Raw genomic sequence first — 9,306 nt, 5'->3', positions numbered from 1 at the left:
GTGCTGGGTCACTTGGAGACACACACATACACAGACACATCACTGAACCTTTGAGGATAAAGCACGCTGAATCATAATAGGAGAAAGACACTGTGGCTGGGTGACAGACTGAGGGAGTGACTTTACCTCTGGACTGTGGCAGAGGGAGTGGCGGAGAAAGAAAGAGGAGGGTGTGAGTGTGTGTGTGTGTGTGTGTGTGTGTGACAGAGGGTGCTCTGCTTTAATGCTGAGCAGTGACAGACTGTGTCAAAGAAAACAAGCCAAAAGACAGAGCAGAAAAGTTGTCCTCAAAGAAAGAGGCACAGGGAGAAAAGAAAGAGAACGAGAAAGAGAGGGATAAAGAAGAGGCTGGGGAAGAGTTGGCTGAAAGCAGCTTCTGTCTCCCGTCCCACCCACTGACTGTCTTCCCCTCCTCTCTGCCCGGCCGAGAGGGAGAAAAAAAAAGGAAAGGAGTGCAGAGAGAAAGACAGAGAGGGAGCTCAACCACGCTTGCTCTTTTAGCGCAGGACTCAGGAATTCCAGGACCTTTGGAGTTGTGTGTGCACACATACACACACACACATGCTGGTTTTCTTGTGGTGATACAAATCTCACCGGGACTCAGAGAGGGAGTATAAGAAAGAGAGACAGAGAGAACACTTGAGAATAGCCCTTTCCAGCCCTTGTCCTGTGGACTATTTGACCATGATGGCACCTGCCAAGGGAAAAGTGACTCGGAGGGACTGAGGACTAAAACAGGCGGAGGACGCTGCTGATGGAGGTGAGAATTTGATCATTCTTCTTTTGTCTTTTTGTCCAGGATCATTGTCCATATTACCACTTCTACCTGAAGAGGTTTTAATTTAATGAGTAACTGATGTAGGAAGTTGTGTGTTTGTCTGTGGGTCAAGAGTGGAATGTGTATGCTGCGCTTGGAACTGTGGAATGATTTCAGTTTGAACGCTGGGGAATTACCTTGTGTAGATGTTTGTGTTGGAATGGATGATGCACTTGAGTGTGCGTGTCAACTCTGCTGTAACTGTGGTTTCATATCTGTGTTGATCATTAGGGTGACTTCCCTGAGCAACAAGGCTGAACAGAGCATGAGTGGACTTTTTATTTTTACAGGAACTACAAGTGAGAAAATGTTCTGGGTTTGGTTTATTTAAGTGGATTTGATCAGTGGGTGATTCATCAAAGTATAAAACAGGAGAGGAGAACGAATTGGCAGGCATGTGGGAGAGTGTGTGTGTGTGTCTGGGATGTTTTATTTCCTGATGGTCCACCAGTGGAAGTTGTGAATTATTATTGCTTTTGCAGAGAATCTGTCTTTTTCAATTGGTAATGAGAAGTAAAGCTGAATTCATATTTTCAGTTGGAGAACGTAATGTCTATGTACGTTTTTATTTTCTATAGTTCAGAGCCGATATGGATCTTTTGGGGCCGATATCCATAACAGGGAGTTGTACAATTATAAAGCCAAATTATCGATAGATATAAATTAATTTTAAAATAATTTGGAAAAGACTCTAAGTTGTCATTATCAAGCCTTTATGACAAGGAAATGGAATTAAGACTTGTTATTTTACAGTTTAACCATAAACTTTGTTATAAATTACTATAAATAAAAAGAAAATGCAAATACAATCAAATATACAGAACTTGAATTAAGAAAATAAATATATTCACATTTGTATGCATTGTTTCTTCAGAAAGATAATTTCCATAGCGGCAAACATAGACAATGATGTCTGTGGAAGGCTCATAGTGGCGTATTTTATCGGCACATATCGGTCGGGCTCTGAAGCTTGTGTCCAAGGAATGGAGCCTTGATCTGCAACAATAAATTTGGATGTAAACTTAAACTTGACTTTAAAATCAGCGGTGAATGAAGAAAACACTGGCCAAACAGGAGATTAGAAGTATTTGGTCCTTTTACACCTGTGGTTATTGTGTGCCTCATCCCTCCACTCCTCCATCCCGCCACACTCTGCCACTTTTGTTCTCTAATCTCATTTACTTCTGCCTATTCTGAAGGGTTTTTCGACTAATGACAGAGGCTTATCCCATGCCACTCTGCCTCAGTGTCATCCTCTCTCCCTCCCTTCTTTTTTTTGTCCTCCTCATCCTCTTTCTGACTATTCATCTGTCTGCCTTTATGAACCTTTAAGGCTCTCTCCTCTTTTATTCTTTTTTCCCCCTCACTCTTTCTCACTATCACGCAGAGTTTCAGTCGCTTCATTATGACCAGTACGTTCCGTGGGGAAGTGGGTGTGTGAATGTGTTTTCAAAGTCACAGGTGTGCGTTTTGTCTGTCATCTCACCTTTTCAGTCGTGTAATCCCAGGTCTCACAGGTCTTTATAAGACCTCCACCCAGAACCCACCTTAACCTGCGCACCAACCCTTCCATTACCATACCGTTGAACCCACACATTAACCCTTGATTTACCTTTGCTGGGAGGATGCAGTGGACGCTTGTACAAGGTGTTACTTGTTAGTAATTGTGTGTTGTGTTGTAGTTTTAAACAAACGTCTTGGTCTGTCATCTTGGTAATATCTTAGGCTAGAAGCATAGGGGTTGGTTTTGGCTTGAGGACATGGCGCCTGACGGTTTTAATGGAGCCATTCAGCTGACTGTGTGTATGTGTGTGTGTGTGTGTGTGTGTTGCTGACCGTAAGTCCATCCATACACCATACTGCTTATCCTTTTTGGAATTAAAAGAAATAGAAGACAAGAAACACAGTCTAAAATGTTGAGAAATGTACAAATTGAAAATTTAAGATTTGCTTAGCTGACAATGATGTAAGGTTTTCAGTTGTTAGTATAGTTACATAATATGATCTGCTTTCTCCACCCGCTCAGTTAACTTTAATTTGATGCAAGTCTACGTAACAAAAAATCCAGAGGGACCTTTTAGTGAAGGCCCTATTATGTAAACAAAACATTAAATCTGCTGTATTTTCCTCGCACATTGTCAGCAGACAGTGAGGCTGGTATTAACGAGAGACTGTACATGAAGAAGGATGGGGTCGATATATGTCCTTCACAAATCGTCAATCTTAGTTGTCAATCATGAGATTTCAATCTGTTTTTACAGCATCAAATAACTAATATAAATTAAACTTACCAGAAAAATGGACACTTGAACATGCATCAGTGTGAAAAAAACAATCTTTGATAGAAATGTATTCAAGATGTACTTTGATTTTTTAATTTAGGTCCACTAACATGGAGGAGGCAGGGTTTATGACCTATGCCGCAGCCAGCCTCTGGGAGGTGTTTGAGACATTTTGGCTTCACTCTTTGGTCATTCATCTTTACAAACAGTTTATGGTATAAACCCAGTGAGGAACTTTGGAGAGATTTTGACTTTTTGACTGAAAACGTTTTTTACTTTGACTTACAGCTTTGGTATACAGGTTGCCAAATCAGGCAGAGGTTTCTAAAAATCAGGAAGTGATTAAAAATGTGCAAATCAGAAAAACATAACTTAGGCAGAGAAATGACTCCAAAATAGATGAAAAAGCCACAAAGTTCTAAATAAAAGGTAAAGTTTTCATTATGAGCTGTAGTAAGATTGTAGTTTTGATAAAATTTGTCCATTACCTGTTCATTTTTCAAGATATAGTGATGAGGCAATACTCCGTCTTCTTTCTTGGATGTTCTCGAGTATCTGTCTGTGTCATTCTTGGCTTTGTTTGTTCAGTCCTTGTGGTTATTGCCACTCAAGCAAAATACCTGCCTTTTAAAACACATCACTTCCTGTGAGTCAGAAGATGTTTCCTCGGGACATACACAGGCGGAATGTGTAGAACTGCACAGATAAAGCAGCTTTCACCACCTGCAGGGTCGCAGCTTGTATTCTCTTCTGTGTTCCATCATTTTACAGTGGAGATCAGCAAAGTAGACGTTTATTTAACACAACAGCTCCTGTGGGCTCAAGGTGGGGTCTGTTGATTACCTGGTGATGAATCGCCCACTGAGGTAACTTTATGGTTAAGGTGACTACACACTGATCCACTGCCACACCTAAAAAACCCATTAACCCTCATTTCAACCCTTCTTCAGTGGGAAAACCCATTAACCTTGCTTTTAACCCTTTCTACCGCCTGAAATATATCTGCAACATCAGCAGAAAATAGTGAACACGGGTGTAAAGCCGAAACACAAAGATTTAGTATTCATCACTTAAAGTGTGCATGTATACAGACCACAGAATAAATTAATCTTTTCTCGGACTACCAGTGCTGGTCTATTAGTTCTGTAATGGTTTATTTGTAGAAATATGGGGTGAAAACCGTAAAAAAGAAACGCTACAGAGAGCTGATGAGTCCAGGTGTAGAGCGAGAGATGGACAGAAAAAGAAAACGAAAGAGAGACTGGGCAGCAATGTCAGTTTTCCTTTGTTTGAAATATTTAATGAGTGTCTGTGCTCTCTTGAAATATTGACTTTTTTCCCATATAGCCAGCGGGGACAGTCGGGAGCGTAGGTTGTTCTCTCGTTCGAATAAAAAGCAAAAGGCTGTTAACATCAAACTTTCATCAGTTTATTTTATTTATGCATTTTATTGTTTTATTTTTTCTTCAATCCTTTGATTAAAAGACAAAAAAAGCTAAACAAAAGCAAAAAATGACACTTGCCCTTGATTTGGAAGTCATGGCTAATGAGAGTTTGTGTGTGTGTGTGTGTTTGTGTGTGCGTGTGTGTTTGAGAGAGAGGGTTTGTGTGACACTAAAATATATGAGAGCATGTGTCTCCATACAAGTGTGTTTATGTGTGCAGCTTTGAGTGTATGTACACATACATGTCTGCAAATGCTACACTTTTCAAGTTCACATGATGTTAAAGGTGAGGTTGATTGTAGACTGACTTTTACAGGTTTCCAAAAGACTACACTTTACGCTGAAACAGGTTTTAATTTGATTTTCGCTCCGATACGATGCTTTCACAAAAGTATCTTTCCTTCTACATTAAACTGTTAATCTGCATTGTATACACTGTGCTGCAAATAATCTGGAGTATTTCAAATAAATGGTCAAAGTACAGAATATTTTTATAGATTTATCACCAGTTTCTCTATTTAAATTCGTATGTACACTGTATGTTTAAGGTTTATCTGCAGTTCACATAATCACACTTCATTATTCTAATCATTCAGTAAATCATGTGCATGTTAACCAACAAGCAGTAATTTGGGCCATTTAGAAGACATGGGATAAGGCAGAAGATAATAGATCTCACGGTTTTAAGGTGTCATTTGATATGTGTAGATAAGCTGAACACATGGATGGTTGGATAACAAAAGGGCTTAACCTGAGGTCAGTGAAGATCATTAACCTAATTCATCAGTGTGTTAAAAGGGTAGACGAAGGATGTCAGGTATTGTCATGTAGATAAATGTGTAGATAAGTGATGTTCAAGCTCATCCTTTCAAGGTGACTTTCTTAACACAACAACAAAGAAAATGGGAGAGGGGACACATATATGCATCGGGATGGCAGGTTTCTTTGGTTAAGATATTGATTTATATTAACCCAGACAAAGTAATAAATGGGTCTTAACATACAGGCAGAGGGGAAGAGACACACCGAGGAATATGTCTTCCTCACCTGATATGCAGGACAAAGGAAAAGACTAATATTCTGTCGTCATGAAATAATCAACAGCAGAAGAAAAGATATTTATATTGAACCCAGATGTCAACTGTTAAACAGCTGTAGGTGTCATGAGTATAAACAGAAAGTAGTTGTGGCTAATGAAGGGGAAAAGGATATTCAGTGGAACATTCTCAGGAGAAAAAGAAAGAAGAAAAAGTCTGGGGCCGGGAGTACTTTCAATTCAAATAAATACACATTTCTATCCATTCGAATTTGAGCGTATACCTCTGCTCAAATCAACCTGCACCAAATTGCACACACTCAGATATTACCCCTAAACATGTTTGTTCCCCAAAACAAGGTAATGAGGTTAATTAGGATTTAGTGTCTGCACAGGAGTTGTAGATTGTAGAATGGCTAATTGTAGCATGGCTCCACGCCATCAGATAAAAGAAGATCACTAAAACATGGCTGAGGACCAGTAAAGGTTAGGCTGAGGACAGGGTGGTTAATCTCAGTTCAACATCAGTGGACTGTGAGAGGGAATGGTTGGATGGTGAGGATGGATGTAAGACCTCTGGGTTCAATGGTTTTTGAGTAAGGTGTTTTTTAAAATAACAAAAAAAAGACAAAACGAGCAGAACATCTCACAAACTGGCCACAGTCAAGGGTCAATATAAAACTGTTTCAGTAGTTTATGCTACAACAGCACAAACACAACCCCTCTTTTTTTAAATGCTGTTACATTAAATTAATTATATACTATATAATGTTATATTATATACAATATACTATTGAGCTAGCTAATGGTTATGTTGAGATAGAAAAAATGAGAACAAATGTTTTGAAAACTATTTATTGTAAATTGGCCATGAATTGGAACATAATTAGTGTTGCCAGATTTGAAGGTGTCCTCCCTTTTAACTTTGTGGACTCCCCTGCCTTGCTACTGTGCACAGTCACCATTAAACTACTGCCTGCTCTCTTTGCTGTGCATCCATAATTGTTCTGTAAGTAAATCTTAACCCCCAGGGGCCAGTTTTTAAAGGTGTAATGTGTCAAGATAAGCCTGAGAAAATGATAATGATCATGTGTATTCTAAAAAGCTCTTATCAGATGAACATATTTCTCACCTTCCAACTTTCCTCCCGCCTTTCGTCTTGTACTACAAAACAGGAACAACTGTGCAGTGCAAAGAGAAACAACATGATTTGTTGGATGCAGTTTGGGTTGTGATTTCTTTTGGCACGTGACGAAACCACACTCGCTGCCTGACTTGGACCAGAGTCACACTCCTCATAGCTTGTGTTGTGCCGTCACCACAAGCACACACACGCACACACGCACACGCACACACACACACACACACACACACACACACACACACACACACACACACACACACACACACACACACACACACACAATAACACACACACACATACACTTTTTATAAGTAGCTAAATTTACCAGCTGCTTTCAGACAATGATCCCTGCAGTTTCTCTAACGGATGTGTATGTGTTAATGCAAATGCTGTAGTAAGACAACGTTGACTTAACATGTTTTTTACATTGCTCTTTGAAAAGAAAAGAAAACATATTTAGTATCTCTTTTATTAGAGATTCAATATTTAACCTGCGTATTTTACATAGACTGTTTATAAAAGATGGACAACAACATTACTCCCTAAAAGCCAAAGTGTCTTGATCTCCACCATGTGGGAATAAATCCTGCCTCCTCCATGCTTGTAGGTTGGACATGGACCATACTTCAAATGTGCAACATAGTAGCATTCATATCCAGGATATTTTAGCTTTATTTGTGGATAATGTGAGGGAGCAGATCCACGTTCTATTCAGAAATGTACCAGTGTCAAACAAGATCAGAAAGAAACTGGACCCTAACATAGTTCAGTTTCAATAACTGCTCATTACTCCTTACAGTTTTTTAATGCGGCAACATATGAGTATTATGTAGTTTTCCCTTGGTGAATGTACTATTACATAATTAACCAATGTATTACAGGGAGTCATTATGGCAAACAAGGTGCTAAAGCTTTCTCCAACAATCGTTGTGCTGCCATTTTACCCTACATGCTGTCCTTCCAGTGCATTGGCCTTCACTTCCCCCCTCTTGCACACATCCACACACACTTGCACACACACTCCCTGTCCTTCCTAATTTCTGCTTTCTTCCTTGAATGCTCCGGTCTATCTATCGCTGTTGCAGAACAGCTTCTCCTTTGCCAGAGTGACCTGTAATTGCACTCTGGATTTGTGTAGGTGTGTGTGAGTGTGTGTGAGAGTGTGTGAGTTTGAACTGTCTCGTCCTATCACCTTGAGAAGTCATGCAGTGTTCAAGGTGATGTGAAATTAGGAGGCTTTACACAGGAAGATAACAAGATTCTCACCATCTCTGACAAACGCACACACACACACACACACACACACACACACACACACACACACACACACACACATAAATAATTGCACTTATACAACAAGCTTTAATAGTTTCAGAAAATGTCTTCGCCTCACACACACACACACACACACACACACACACACACACACACACACACACACACACACACACACACACACACACACACACACACACACGTCCCAGAGGAGTGCTCGAGGGGCTTACGCAGGGGATTTTGCTGTTCTGCAGTGTGCCTGTCAGATAAGAAAGGAGACGCAGGCCTGCCTGGTGACACGCTACTGAGCTTCCCCTGCTTCCCCTTCCCTATTTAACCTGTCACTTAACCACCTGCCATCCTTCGCTGCCACTGGTGATGACACACACACACACACACACACACACACACACACACACACACACACACACACACACACACACACACACAGGGAGGGTCAGGTATCTCATTTGGTAAACTCTTAACCATACACACACAGACAAACACACACTGAGATTTTTCCGCTGAGTTTCTTTTGAGTTCCCTCAGCCCTCTTTATGTGTCAGGCTGGTTTGGCTGGGACTGGCCTGCTGTTATGAGAAAGCCACTGGAGAGTATCCACCTGAATCATGCGTTAACATCCGAAACAGTCCTGATGTCAATATTTGATTTAAAACGTGGGTGAATGATTGGTAGTTTGAGGTAGAACACTTTGGACTGCTTTCTCCTTTTTTTTACTCTCTTTCTTTTTTCTGTTACCTTAACAGCTTCCAACTCCTCTGTATCTCCCCTCCCTTTCCCCTCTCATTTCCTCGGCCTGGCCCTGCTCCTTTCCTCCTCCCTCGTTCCCTTCTTATCGCCTCTTCTCCTTTACTCTTTTCCCTCCATCCCTCCCCCTTTTCCCTCTCCTCTCACCACCTGTAATCTGCTTACCGCTGTTCTGCAGCTGCTCACGATCACAGATGGAAAAAAAAGTAGAAAAAGAGCGAGAGGGAAATCATTTTGCAAGGGTCTGTTTTTCACCAGTGCTGCAGATTTTCAGTATTCTTTTCATCACCACCACTCTCATTGATTTGACCAGAGGTGACTCGGTGTTGCCAGTAGAGATTTGGTGCAGTAATGATGGATCTGGTCCATGGACGAGCTGCCTGGTTTGAAAATGGCGTCTTGCCAGCACCTCCAGCCTCTCACCATCCTCTGTACATCCACTCCTGCTTAATTCTGCAGTACAGCTGCTGTCAGCCAACAGCTCTTCCTTTCTCTTTGTTTTTCACTGCTTCTTTCTTAAGTCTTCCAGTAAGTCCCAG

General features: G+C 40.8%; 1 protein-coding gene across 1 annotated transcript in view; it reads left to right on the top strand.

Moving 5' to 3' along the window:
- Positions 1-238: 238 nt before the first annotated feature.
- The window catches only part of sema3b (sema domain, immunoglobulin domain (Ig), short basic domain, secreted, (semaphorin) 3B), a 77,611-nt gene continuing 68,543 nt past the window's right edge, over positions 239-9,306 (top strand). Inside the window, exon 1 of the mRNA XM_035159079.2 lies at positions 239-760. The gene's annotated coding sequence lies outside the window, so the exon portion shown is untranslated. The remainder of the gene's footprint in view (positions 761-9,306) is intronic.

The sequence above is a fragment of the Hippoglossus stenolepis genome, chromosome 6, assembly GCF_022539355.2.
Source record: "Hippoglossus stenolepis isolate QCI-W04-F060 chromosome 6, HSTE1.2, whole genome shotgun sequence".
NCBI classification, from domain to species: Eukaryota; Metazoa; Chordata; class Actinopteri; order Pleuronectiformes; family Pleuronectidae; genus Hippoglossus; species Hippoglossus stenolepis.
Note: the sequence above shows the minus strand (reverse complement) of the source record. Positions and strands in the feature narration are given on the sequence as shown.